The following is a 13,886-nucleotide window of genomic DNA, read 5'->3' as shown; positions in this document are numbered from 1 at the left end:
ACAGAAATGAGGAGAAATTTCTTTAGCCAGAGGGTAGTGAATTTATGGAATTCTTTGCCACGTACAGCAGTGGAGGCCCGATCATTGGAGGCGTTTAAGGAGGAGATAGATAGTTATTTAATTAAGTTAAGCTATCAAGGGATATGGGGATAAGGCCGGAAATTGGGGCTAGAAAGGAATAGTGTTTTTTTTCCTCTCTTTTTCTTTTTTTTCCTTTAGCTCATGGAGCAGACTTTTCCCCCCATTTCTCATTTCTTTTTCCCTTTCTTTTCCTTGGAGCAGACTCGAAGGGCCGAATGGCCTACTTCTGCTCCCTTGTCTTGTGACCTTGTGATTTCCAGCTGAGTCCACGTGGAGAGGGGCCTTTATACAAAAGTAATTCCACCTTCCCTGGCGTTGATGAATGTGGCTCACACCAGCAAATCCATGCAGATGCCATCAGGAATATCAATTTACCTGAGAGATATTACCAGGAAAAAGAAAAAAAAAGCACCCATTCGGAAATTTCCAACTCCAGGCATTCACTGCTGTTTCACCGAATCAATTGATCAAGGGAACTCGGCAGATTAAAATCAAATTAAGTGGAAATTCTATATGCTCGTGAGAAGTATTTCTTTCATTGGTGCAAAAGGTACAAATCTTAACAAGGGACACAAATCCTCATGGCGTGACAACTTTGCTTGTCAAAGATGTTCAGTTATGCCAAAATATGAAGGCGACTTTACACAAATGTGCTTTCTTGAAAGACAATTCTGTTCACAACATTACATAACAAGTACCATCTCCAACCAGTGGCTGCGTCAACGTGAGGTATATTTGGTATTGGTGGATCTAAGCAAATGGATTCCCCATACAAAGTGTTCAAGCTGATGCAACGTTAACAGATTCTGTGAGCGTCACATCTGTGAGCTGGTTACTGGCATCATGCCAATGAGTTTTTCAATACCCAGTGGGTTCCTACATTCAGAACTACTGCAAAAACCACTTAAATTCACCACCTCAGGCTTCATCCATTAATAGAGTCATATGTGACACATATCAGTTGGACCAATGATTGACTAGAATCATGTTCTCAACCCATGAATAGCTCAGTGTACAGCATAATATACAGCTCAGTGTACAATGCACAGCTCTGTGTACAGTTTAATGTACAGCTCAGCGTACAGTTTAGTGCACAGCTCAGCATACAATAAATAGGTCAGTGTGCAGACAGCAAGCTCCTATAAAGACCCATGAGATGGATAATTTATCTCCCTGAAAAGGTGATGGAAGCTGGTTCCATAAATAGGTGTGGAAGGAAGGTGTACAGGGGTTTCATGAAGATGAACTCAGAGGGTTGCGAACAAAATGGCAAAAGCGTGGACCACACCTGTCTGCTCGTTCAAAGAGCAAGCATAACTGCAACTGGCTGGGTGGCCTCCTTCTGTGTTTGGAGGTGGTGGTGGGATGAAGATTGGCCAGGAGATCTGCTGAGCTGTCTTGTGAAGCCCGTTTCTAACTGGGGGGGGCCACAGTTTATATTTAGTCATAGAGTCAAACAGCACATTGGCCTACCACGTCCATACTGACTAACAAGTACACATCTACATTCAACCCATTTACTACCTTCTATGCCCTACCGATTCAAATGCTCATCGAGGTACTTCTTAACCGTAGTGAGAGTACCTGCCTCAAGCATCCACTGAGGCAGAGCGTTCCAGATTCCAACCACCCTGTGGGAGAAGAAACTTTCTTCAAATCCCCTCTAAGCCTCTTGCCCCTTACCCTAAGCCTATGCCCTCTAGTTTTAGACACCTCTGCTATCAATTTAAAACATGGGCAACTTCAAAGTGTGGTGTTTGAGGTTATTGCATAAATCTAATGCTTCTATCCATCAGCACACCACAGCCTCAGAGGAGACAAAATAAATTTAGCATCTGAGGAAACAGAATTTGTTTCGTGGACATTGCTGGCAATGTAGCATTTATTGCCCATGTCCAATTGCCCCTACACTGGGCAAAACATTCAGTCACCAACAATGTTTGGTCAGGAGTCACATATAGACCAGACTGGGGAAGGATAGCCCTTCCTTGAAGGACATTTGACTACCAGGTGGCTTTCTTCGACAACTCAGTATTTTTATGGTAACCATTACTGAAACAAACCTATTTTAAAAAGTTCCTGATCTGTTTAATCAGTTGAACTTCCCAGCTGCCGTGGTGGGAGTAGAACATTTATTTCTTGATGACATGTCAGAACCTTAATTGATCATCTAGTAATGCAATCCCTATGTGATTGGGCTTTAGATTAAATTCCTTCACAGACCACTCAATGGTGTAATACCACACTAAGGAATCTCTAAGCCTGGCTCTCTCATACCATTATCTCACAAAATTGGACCAGTTTTCCCCAGCAGACTGCTGCTGGGAGGATTGAGTTGAGTGTTGGGTACATCCTTCTAACCAGAGCACAGCAGCAGAGGACATCTCTCCCCTGAATGCAAAATCTACCCCATTATCTTCAGTCATCTTGACCTGAGGCAAAGGGGCCACCCTAAGCCACGTAGTCATTTTACCATTTATCAGATAAATTATCATCAGTAACACAAAATAAGATGGAATTCACAGCAGCTGCAAAGTTATTTGGAGAAGGCTGTGACAAAGATCGAATCTGCAGATGGGATCAGACAAAAACAAGCTAGAGTCCATTGGTTTAAACCTATCTGTCCTTAGCCTCTTACTCTGAGGTCTGTGTAATGGGAATATTAAGAGTCCAAACAGAGGTCCTTGTAGAACATGACTCACCAAAGAAGACAACAAGCTGGTCAATAGATCCTGGAAGAGGGTAAAATCATGAAATAGAGCACTTTCAGATCTGTGAGAGTCAGAATCCCACTTCAAATACTTGTTTCAGAAGCCTGATCTTTCAGTGTGTTTTTTTGGGTAGAATTTGTTTCTTCCCACTGAAAGGGGTGGGGGGGGGGGGGGTGCGGTGGGGGGGACGACAAACAGAGGGCAATAATGAAAGTGAGAGAAAGAGAAAGAGAAAGGAACAAAAGAAAGAAAAAATATGCAGGCACGGTAGTGTAGCGCTTAGTGTAACACTATTACAGCGCCAGCAACCCGGGTTCCATTCCCACCGCTGTCTGTAAGGAGTTTATACGTTCTCCCCATGTCTGCGTGGGTTTCCTCTGGGTGCTCTGGTTTCCTCCCACATTCCAAAGACGTACGGGTTAGGAAGTTGTGGGCAGGCTATGTTGGCGCCGGAAGCGTGGCGACACTTGCGGGCTGCCCCCAGAACACTCTATGTGAAGATGCATTTCACTGTGTGTTTCGATCTACATGTGAAGAATAAAGAAATCTTATCTTATCTTATCCTAGCTCTCTTTTATCCTACCCTTTTTTTCCCTCTCTCTCCTTACCTTTGACCCATCCCCCGGTGGATCTGCTCTCCCCTCCTCCCCCGCACCTGCCCATCTCTATCTCTTACCTGCCTCTACCTATCACCACCTCGTGCCCACCCCACCTCCCCTCTTTTGTCCACCTATCACTGCTCTGCTTTTCCCTCCTATATATTGGGCTTCCCCTTTTCCTATCTTCAGTCCTGAAGAAGGGTCCTGACCCGAAACATTAACCGCCTGCTTTTCTCCACGGACGCTGCCTGGCCTGCTGAGTTCCTCCAGCATCGTCGTGTTTTTCATCTGGATTCCAGCATCGGCAGTCCTTTGTCTCTCCATAGATTCTTCTATCACCATGAAGGGACTAAACCATCAATACAAATCATTTACTGAAATGCAGTGTAAACCTCTGTACTCTCTCTGTAAGTGCTGACAGATCTCAGAGTAACCAGTTTCGACATCTTCAACAAAAGCAGAAAATGCTGGAAACACTCAGCAAGTCAGGTAGCATCCGTGGAAAGAGAAACAGAGTTAACAACTCAGGTTAATGACCCTCCATCAGAACATCTGCATCGTTTATGTTGCTTCGAATGGAGATGGAATCCAGAAAAGCTTTAGAAATATCCCGGTCAGTTTCACCAACTTAGGAGCAACACACAAAGCGCTGGGGGAACTCAGCGGGTCAGGCAGCATCTGTGGAGGGAAATACACAGTGGATGTTTTGGGTCGAGACCCTTTATGTGGACTCCTTTCACTAAGTTAGGTGTGCTCAGTGAGTCCAACTCGGTCAGAGGAGCAGCTTATTATACTTTCACACAAAGCAGTGACTTATAAAGCAAAAACAGTTTGCATCATTACATCCAGCATACAATAGAAAACAAAATACTTAAAACATTTCCTCCCACACAGAAACAATGCCTCTTCAGAACTACTTCTTATCAACCTTATTCATTTTAACCAAGAGTCCTGCCAGGTAAAGTTTTGCCCAGATCATCTTGCACCAGCTCTACTGTCGGGTATAAGCTTTTATCACTAATACAATCTCCACCATCTCAGCCAAGTTCAAGGTGAAAGAGCCCCAAAAAACTATATGAAATGCAATCTCTTCTGGCCAATCAAAGCCTGCTTGAGAATTGTTAGTGGCTTTTTTCGTTAAATGTCAAACTGACTTCCAGCAAGTGAAATACTCACAGGAAACAGCTTAAATCTGTAAACAAGAACACAATGTGGAAACAGGACCCAACCAAAACAGAGGTGGCACTGAGTTCAAATTTACTTGATTCATTGCCAATACACAGATCGTTTGCTAAAAGGTCACCAACCTGAAGCTTTAATTCTTGCCACAACTGCTGCCTGATCTGCTGAGAATCTTCCCAATACTTTTCACAGTTTTTAAGTTTGCTTCTTGTTCATAATTCCTTCTCCACTTTGGAGCCTTTCTTCCTGTAGAATTGGATGCTCGCTGTCCCTCTGTAGCTCTTGTTGCAGAGTCTGTCTGGCCTCTCTAGGCATCCATCTTGAGAGCCACTCCAGAACCTGAGCACGTAATCTAGGCTGACATGGTGGTGAAGGTCATACCCAAGGTCCTAGAAATTCCAGCGCGCCCGAGGTGGATGTAGCAGCAACAGCCTTTGAACACCCCCACAGCTGCCCACCCTCAAGGTCCACTGCAAACGTCAGTCACAACTGAGGGCCAAGTCTCAAGCACTGTTGACTGGCAGTGCACATTTCAGAGACTGGAATTGGCCCGTCTGATTCTCTGTCCTCCGCTGGATTTGGGATGAGGAGGTGTGCAGTGAGCGGGAAAAATGGAGCCTGGCATTGATGGATGATTTATTTTGGGATAGGGCAGGAAAGTTGGCCGATCCAAGGTTGGGATCCAGGACTCAGAGGATCCGATGTATCTCAAATAATGATGTCAGAGTACAGGAAGGAGATAAAGAGCTTAGTGACATGGTGTCATGACAACAACATTTCCCTCAATGTCAGCAAAACAAAAGAGCTGGTCATTGACTTCAGGAAAGGGGGCGGTGTACATGCACCTGTCTACATCAATGGTGCTGAGGTCGAGAGGGTTGAGAGCTTCAAGCCTGTTTTGATCAGGTATCGAGGTACTTCAGTGTAGAGTCACACAACGAGTGCTGAGACATGGGGGAGTGTCCCAGGTGAATCACGCCATTCAAACTGAAACAGTTTTATGTCACACAGGGTGCATAGAACAGCTTAATCTTCATGTAGTGCATGCATTTCTATACATGTAGTGCTATGCTTGATTTCATGTACAGAAAGCCCCTGCAGCAAAAGCAAGTTACTTTGACCTGCCTGGGCTTGCGGGGGAATGCTGCATGTCGTATCCCAGAACCGAGGCTTCAAGATCTGAGCGGGAAGGCGAGGCCCATCGCTTAATCCTAATGTGGTGGCAGGTTGCGCGGAGATAAACGAATCCAGCACCTCACACTGCAGAATACCTGTCAGCACCTCGGTCACTAGCCTGCCGTACGTGCCGTTAGGTTGTGTTTATTAAGCCCCATTTTGCAGCAACATTATTGGATAGATATTTGAGCCCACAAAGGAAATTTGAGGGTGCTCGGTCAATGAGGAAGGCATTTATGCACCTCTTATGAAGAAGTATAAGCCCAGAGAGGTTTGCTGGGGACTTCCACATCTGGTTGACTGATAGCACAGCTGGAATGGTGGGGTCTTACAAGCAGCCAGATTCGGACGGGCAAAGAGACCTTGGCAACTGGAAATCAGTCCCCAAGGGATTTCTGGCTGGAAGTGCAAGGAGAGCAGGACATGTAGGTAAATGCTACACACATGGAAGCCCATCAGATATCCCTGTCTTCCCTCTTTTCCTATCAGATTCCATAATCTGTAGCCCTTCGTCACCTCCACCTACCAGCCCCTGTCGCTATTTCCCTCCTCCATCTGCCTATCACCCCTCCTCACCTGGATCCACCTATCACCTGCCAGCTCTTGCTCCACCCCTTCCTCTCACCTCTTTATACTGGCTACCTCCCCTCTATCTTTCAGTCCAGATGAAGGGTCTTGACCCAGAATGTTGACTGTCCATTTCCCTCCACAGATGCTGCCTGACCCACTGAGTTTCCTCAGCATCTTGTTTGTTGCTCCAGATATCTCCCTAGCTAAAGCCAATTGCTGGCTGTGGGATGAAGGGACATTAGATAACTCAATCTCTGATCTTGAAGTTCATCAGGTTGTCTCAAACCGCCTTGTCCAATACTGCATTCGGTCATTGACTGCAGCTCTATACATTACGTAGTCTGTGACTTGGCCAAATGCAACTCACAAACTGAACTATTAGGCTAAGGTTCTCCACAATTTGCAGATTCTCCTTCTGTCTGTTACCAACAAGAAGAGAAGTGGTTCCCATCCAACGTGCAGCGTGCAACTAAAAAGTCTCTGCAACCCGTCCTCTCAGAACTGATGCACTTTCTGGAAATTCGAAACCTGTGCAGTCTTTGGGGGGGGATGCAGTCTGTTGGTCACGATTGGAACAAAATGCAAACAAACCAAAGAGTTCTTCAAAGAGAGTGTGGCAGGGCCAATTCTTTGAACCTGCCCTCCAGAACCAAAGAGGTCAGTGTGATCATTTGTTCAAAGAAACACAATGAATTCAGAGAGGTTTCTGCTGGTGGTGGAAACTTCCACAATATTCAGACTCAAGCTTTGTATGACCCATGGATAATTAACGTAAAGGCAGCACTGAAACACCTATGCACCCTTGACATTTAAGCTCCCCTTGATGAGAAACTGGTTTTGATCCTGAAATCCATTGTCAGAGTGGCTTCAAGTGAAAACAAGATCGGCTAAGATTGCTTCAACTTGCACACTTTTAGGATTAACTACTAACACTGCTTCATTTATTTGTTCATGGAACAAGCAAGATGTGAAAGCCATCAGCTATTTGACAGTGGAAGAGCCACGAGGACTGAAGCCTGTCCTATTAATTTGGCAACATAATCGGGCAGTAATAATGAGATTCCCCAGAGAGCACATGTTTGCAAAGCTACTAAATTCTAATGGGGAAAAAAACCAATGCTGTTCACTTATAAAGATCCTTCAGCTGGTCTAAGCCAGTGCCACAAAAATAAAAGTGACTTCTTTCACTTTTAACTATGAAGCTTTGATGTGATAATGAGATAGGAGTTAAAAGAAGCAGTTTATTGAAGCAGCTGTTCAAACAGTAGGAAGCAGCATAAATGAATAAAGGAAGAAGCACTCCATAGACTTCCCAACTTATACCAGTTGATTCTGTCAACCCGGATTCCTGGATCTCCTCCTACATCTCCTGAAGGATGTCAAACCCCCTACCCATTCTTTCAATGGCCAGTGAGGGGCAGCTGACAGACCAGCATGACCTGCTCCTGGAGCTTCTTGTCCCCCGAGACTGGGTGTGAGAGGGACGGAAACAGAACACCTCCCCCTCCAGGCCATCAGAGCTGAGGGGATCCCCCCTCACACCATGGTCCGAGCTGACGAACGATGGGATACAGCTGAGGGAAGACAACAGCCAGTTCCAAAACAAGTCCAAAGACAACAAGTCATAAAATTGTCTTTAAAAAATATTAAAAATGTTTATGTAGCTTCTGCTGGCTTCCTCCCAGAACCCCCAACATGTCTATTGACCTTTGCAAATTACCACTACTAATAAGTCACTATGACCACTTTGCACTACAAAGGACTTTTTTTTGTTCTAGTTGTGTTTTTTCCTGTATAACTTTGTATAATTTATGTTTAATTTATGTTTTTCTTGTGAATGCTGTTTCTCTAATTCTATGTGTCTATGAAGCTGCTGCAAGGAAGCGTTTCATTGCACCTGGGCATACGTGTACTTGTGCATGTGACAATAAACTCAACTGTGACTTTGACTCAATGTTTCTTCTCCACAGCAGACAGAATTTTTCGAAATTCATCCACTAACGAAGACACGTTGAGAGATATTACCTGGATAAAAGTTGCATTCAAGGTCAATCCAATTGGCTGTATAAAGAAAGTAACTATAGAGGATGGACCAATGGGATGTGGGTGGTAGGTTAAGGCAGGAAGGCATTCATTGAAACCTCCACAGACACAACCAACCAGACAAGCCACACCTACCCCGGTTGGGTAAATGTTCCCATTAACATCAGCAGGTGGAGACACAAGAGACTACAGATGCTGGAACCCAGAGCAAAAAACAAACCGCAGGAGGAACTCAGCTGGTCAGGCAGCAGCTGTGGGGGGAAATGGACAATCGATGTTTCAGGTCAAGAACTTTCATCTGGACTAGTGCTGCAGATGCTGCCTGACCTGCTGAGTTCCTCCAGTAGTTAGTTTTTAAACACCAGCATGTCCTTCACGTGCCAGGGCCAATTACAGTTGAGCAGAAGAGGTTTACTAGGATGCAGCCTGGAACAGAGGGCATGTGCTGTAAGGAGAAGTTGGACAAACTAGGGTTGTTTTCTCTGGAACATTGGAGGCTGAGGGGGAAACCTGATAGAAGATTATGAGAGGCATAGATAAAATAGGCAGCCAGTATCTTTCTCCCAGGGTCGAAATGTCAAATACTAGAGGGCATGCATTTAAGGTGAAAGGAGGGAAAGTTCAAAGGAGATGTGCGAGGCAAGTTTGTTTTACAAAGAGAATGGTGAGTGTCTGGAATGCGCTGCCAGGGGTGGGGGTGGAGGCAAATACAATAAAAGGCATTTAAGAGGCTCTTAGATAGGCACATGAATGTGCAGAGAATGGAGGGATGTCGAGCATTTGCAGGCAGAAGGGATTAGGCCATTAGAACGACATTGTTCCTGTGCTGTACTATTCCATGTTCTATGTGCATCCTGTACTCACAGTGCCATGGGCAGTGAGTGAAGCAGAGGGCATGGACACAGGAGTGGAAGGGAATAGGTAAGTCAGGATCTGACAAACACAGGCATGGTATTCGTACCTTTCAACCATTGAACAATGTCAGGTGACTTCACCTCCGCAAGCATGGGTTGAAAGTAAAGCCATCAGATCTGCAAGTTCAACAATTTCAGCTCACCAGACATTGCGGGCTGTATCTCACAGTCCTCCTCTTCTGGTATTTCAGATTGTGTTCACCAACCCCTCATTTCAGTCCCCGAGACACACTGTTCCCACCTCTCACAGCAGACACCACTGCGTGTGTCACTTAGTCACCGCTGGATTCTATTCCATCATTGGAACTGGAATTGGTTTATTATTGTCACAGGTACCAAGGTACCGTGAAAATTTGTCTTGCATGCCGTCCATACAGATCAATTCATTACACAGTGCATTGAGGTAGTACAAGGTACAACAATAACAGAATGCAGAATAAAGTGTAACAGCTATAGAGAAAGTGCAGTGCAGGCAGACAATAAGGTGCGAGGTCATACGAGGTAGATCTTAAAGTCAAGAGTCATCTTTTTGTACTAGGGAACCATTTAATAGTCTTATAACAGCAGGATAGAAGCTATCCTTGAGCCTGGTGGTACGTGCTTTTAGGCTTTTGTATCTTCTGCCTGATGGGTGAGGGGAGAAGAGAGAATGACCCATGTGGGTGTGGTCTTAGATTATGCTGGCTGCTTCACCGAGGCAGTGAGAAGTATAGACAGAGTCCATAGAGGGGAGGCTGGTTTCCGTGATGTGCTGGGCTGTGTCCACAACTCTCTGCAGTTTTTTGCGGTCCCGGGCAGAACAGTTGCCGTACCAAGTCGTGATGCATCTGGATAGGTGCATCGATAAGAATTGGTGAGGGTCGATGGGGACATGCCAATTTTTCTTAGCCTCCTGAGGAAGTAGAGGTGCTGGTGAGCTTTCTTGGCCATGGCATCTATGTGGTTGGACCAGGACAGGCTGTTGGTGATGTTCACTGCTAGGAACTTGAAGCTCACAACCCGCTTGACCTCAGCACCATTGATGTAGACAGGAGCCTGTACACCACCCCCCTTCCTGAAGTCAATGACCAGCTCTTTTGTTTTGCTGACATAGAGGGAAAGGTTGTTGTCATGACGCCATGTCACTGAGCTCTCTATCTCCTTCATATACACCAACTCATCGTTATTTGTGATATGGCCCACTATGGTGGTATCATCTGCAAACTTGTAGATGGAGTTAGAGCAGAATCTGGCCACGCAGTCAGGAGTGTACAGGGAGTAGAGTAGAGGGCTGAGGACGCAGCCTTGTGGGGCACCAGTGTTGAGAATAAATGTGGTGGAGGTGTTGCTGCCTGTCCTTACAGACTCTCCCTTTCCTTCTTTCCGATTCTCCCCTTTTCTCTGCATCTTAACATTTATTTCATGTCTAATTTTTCCCAGTTTAGATGAAAATTCAGCAACTTAAAATGTTAACTCTGCACCTTTCTCCTTGGAAACTGCCTAACCTGCTGAGTATTTCCAGTATTTAAATATTTACTTATCAAACATCCATCATCTGCAGGATTTTGCTTTACTGGTCTAAATGAGATTAGCCCAGAGATAAACTTCAACCCCTCTGGAATTTGCAGAATTACTCCATTGATGGGTTTGGAACTCAGATGTGGAAACTCTAGGCGGGTAAAGAAAACAGATCTGCTCAGAAAGATTGATGTTCTTCATGAGGAAACTCTCCCAGCCCAGAGACAGGAGGGCAGCAGTTCTCAGTTAGAAATATGTTCAAAATCCCACGCAAGGTAAAAGGGCAAACTAGTTTTAATAACTTCAATTGCACAAAACCTGAAGACTACAAGAAACAGACACATAAATTTAGGAAGTATTTCACAGATAGGCTCTTCATTTGTGGCGGAGCTTTCTGGTGAAGTATTTTCTACAATAGGGTGACGATGATCTAAGCTTTAGATACAACCGTGGCAATAATTCACAGGCTACCTCAACAACCTTCTTGTGTCTGTTAATTTTCACAAAGGCTTGATTATAAGAAACAAATCAAGTTACACATTGCCAACCAATGTACAAAGGACAATGGATGCTGGGAAAAGTGCCAACATCTTAATTCTCAGCATCGAAGCTCAGAACACAATGCCGTGCCACAATGTTGGTCCACTTTTGCAGAGTTCCCAGGCAACCCATCAGGTTTCGCTCTAAAATGTCCAGCTTCTAAAGGGACAAGCTGCCGGAAAGAAGAATTGAAGCAGTGTAGGGGTAAATACGTCCTCCCCCAGTAGGTCATATTGTGCTCGTGGCACTTAGCAGTGAGAACGGCATCTCAAGTCACGTCAAGTCGAGTTTATTGTCACGTGCACAAGTACGGTGAGGTACAGGTGCAATGAAAAACTTGCTTGCAGCAGCATCACAGGAACGTACGTTCAGACAACACACAGAAGATAAATTATGTAAGATGGTGAAGAGAATAAAAGACTGTGCAAAAACAAGACATTAGTGCAAAAAAAACACATTCAGAGACAAGTCAATGGTCCATAGTGTTCCGTTGCTGAGGTAGGGTTAGGGTTGTGCAGGTCAGTTCAAGAACCTGATGGCTGTAGGAAAGTAGCTGTTCCTGAACCTGGTGGTGTGGGACTTCAGGTTTCTGTACCTTCTGCCCAACGGTAGCAGCGAGAAGATGGCATGGCCCGGATGGTGGGGACCCTTGATGATAGATGCCGCCTTCTTGAGGCAGCGCCTCCCGTAGACATTCCCACACTGTCCAAAAGCATGTTACCACCAATTGGGTTATCAGTGAAGTGTACTTACTGTTGTGTGCAGAGACTATAACAGCCTATCTGAGCCCAGTAATCATCAATGTGATAATGATCAGGAAGAAAAGCATGCATTATTTACACGTTATTTTCTGCTTGCAGTTCTGGAAGAGGAACATCCGGCAGTTGTGAAGTAGGAGGGGAACTACATGCCTACGGTGCATTACTTTCGATTTGTAAATTGGTTTCTTGGAAGAGAAGATTAAGCAAAAGGTCAGATAGTTTTGAATAAAAAAAGGATTTATAGTGATCTTTTCTTCCCAATGTACTTTCATCCCAATTTACCACTAGCACAGTCTTGTCACGTCTAGTCAGTTTTATAAAATATAAAGACACAAGGAACTGCACGCACTGGAATCTGGAGCAGCAAACAACATGCTGGAGGAACTCAGCGGGTCGAGCAGCATCTGTGGAAGGAAATGGACAGTCAATGTTTTGGGTTACTGGCAATCCCCCCTCGATCTTTATCCAGATGAAGGATCTCGACTGGAAACGTCAACTGCCTATTTCCTTCCACGGATGCTGCCTGAGTTCCTCCAGCATCTTGTCTGTTTCATATGATATTTTGTTTTATTGAGGTGCATCAATGATTAATAACCATCAGGACAAGACTCCTGCTTGACAAAAGAGTGATGTGGAAGTGGTCGCTTGAGGGAAAAGATGAACCTTCAGTTGACCACATGATTGAAGTGGCCGATAGTAGTGTTTTCAAACTTCCTGGTAAATGATTACTCTGGGATGATGACTCTTGCTGAGATCCAATGCCGTGGGTGTAACTAAACCTCTAATATCTGATTCACGCTGTCATTCACTATGCAAGTTTTAACAATGCTGGAAGAGGTGGTTTACAGATAGTGAATGCTCTGGCTCCATAGATTCTGCACTTGTTGCTGTGGGTTGAAGGGTCGATCTCACTACTGAAGGGAGGAGGGAAACGGGAAACTACCTAAATGTCGGCCTAACGCCAGTGGTAGGGAAAAGCTTGCATGTAGAATGAAAGAGGTAATAATAGAATACCTTCAGAAGAATAACAGGATTGAGCAGAGTCAGTATGGAATTGTGACGGCATAATCATGTTTGACCAACGTTCTGGAGATCTCTGAGGATGTGACTGGGGGAACAGATAACAGGGAACAAGGAGAGGGTGATGAAGTTTCCTACCACGGAGTGGCTGTGAAGGCTCAGTTATTGTGTTCATTCAAAATAGATATCAGAAGATTCCTGATGGTGGAGGCAACCGAAGGGTATGGGGATAGTGAGGGAAAATGGTTTTGATGTGGAATGATCTTTCTGAATGGTGGAGCAGGCTTGAAGGGCTCGATGGCCTACTCCTGATCCTATCCCTTATACTCTCATGTAGGTGAGGCACTCCACAGCACACTGCCCTCTCGCAAACACCGGGCGGTAATCAAGATGAATATCCCTCCCTTGCCCAGGTAGAATGTAGCATCTCAGCTGCAAGGCCTGTTAATATTGGTTAAACCAGTAAACTACACTGATATCATGCCATTCACATATTCAAATCCACAGGAATATGAACAGAAAAGTGATCTCGAGGAGCAAGAAACATCACAAAGGTAGGTTCTGAGGACCGATTTAAAAGAGAGAGAGGTTTGGTGAAGAGGGAATTCTAGAGCTCAGCATTGGGTCAGAAGTAATTATTGGCATGGATAGGGGTGTGGATAACCAACAGAGAGTCGGGATAAAAGAGTCATATGCAGATTGATAATCAGTAACCAGTGACTTGCCACAGGAAACAGTGCTAGGGTGTTAACTGATTATAATCTATATTAATAACTTGGATGAAGGAACTGA

The 13,886-nt window shown here is 44.8% G+C and overlaps 1 protein-coding gene across 6 annotated transcripts in view; it reads right to left on the bottom strand.

Moving 5' to 3' along the window:
• agrn (agrin) overlaps positions 1 to 13,886 on the bottom strand; it is a 501,404-nt gene that overhangs the window by 329,443 nt on the left and 158,075 nt on the right. The window lies entirely within an intron of this gene.

The sequence above is a fragment of the Pristis pectinata genome, chromosome 26 (assembly GCF_009764475.1).
Source record: "Pristis pectinata isolate sPriPec2 chromosome 26, sPriPec2.1.pri, whole genome shotgun sequence".
Classification (NCBI taxonomy): Eukaryota; Metazoa; Chordata; class Chondrichthyes; order Rhinopristiformes; family Pristidae; genus Pristis; species Pristis pectinata.
This window is presented reverse-complemented; position numbering and strand designations above follow the sequence as displayed.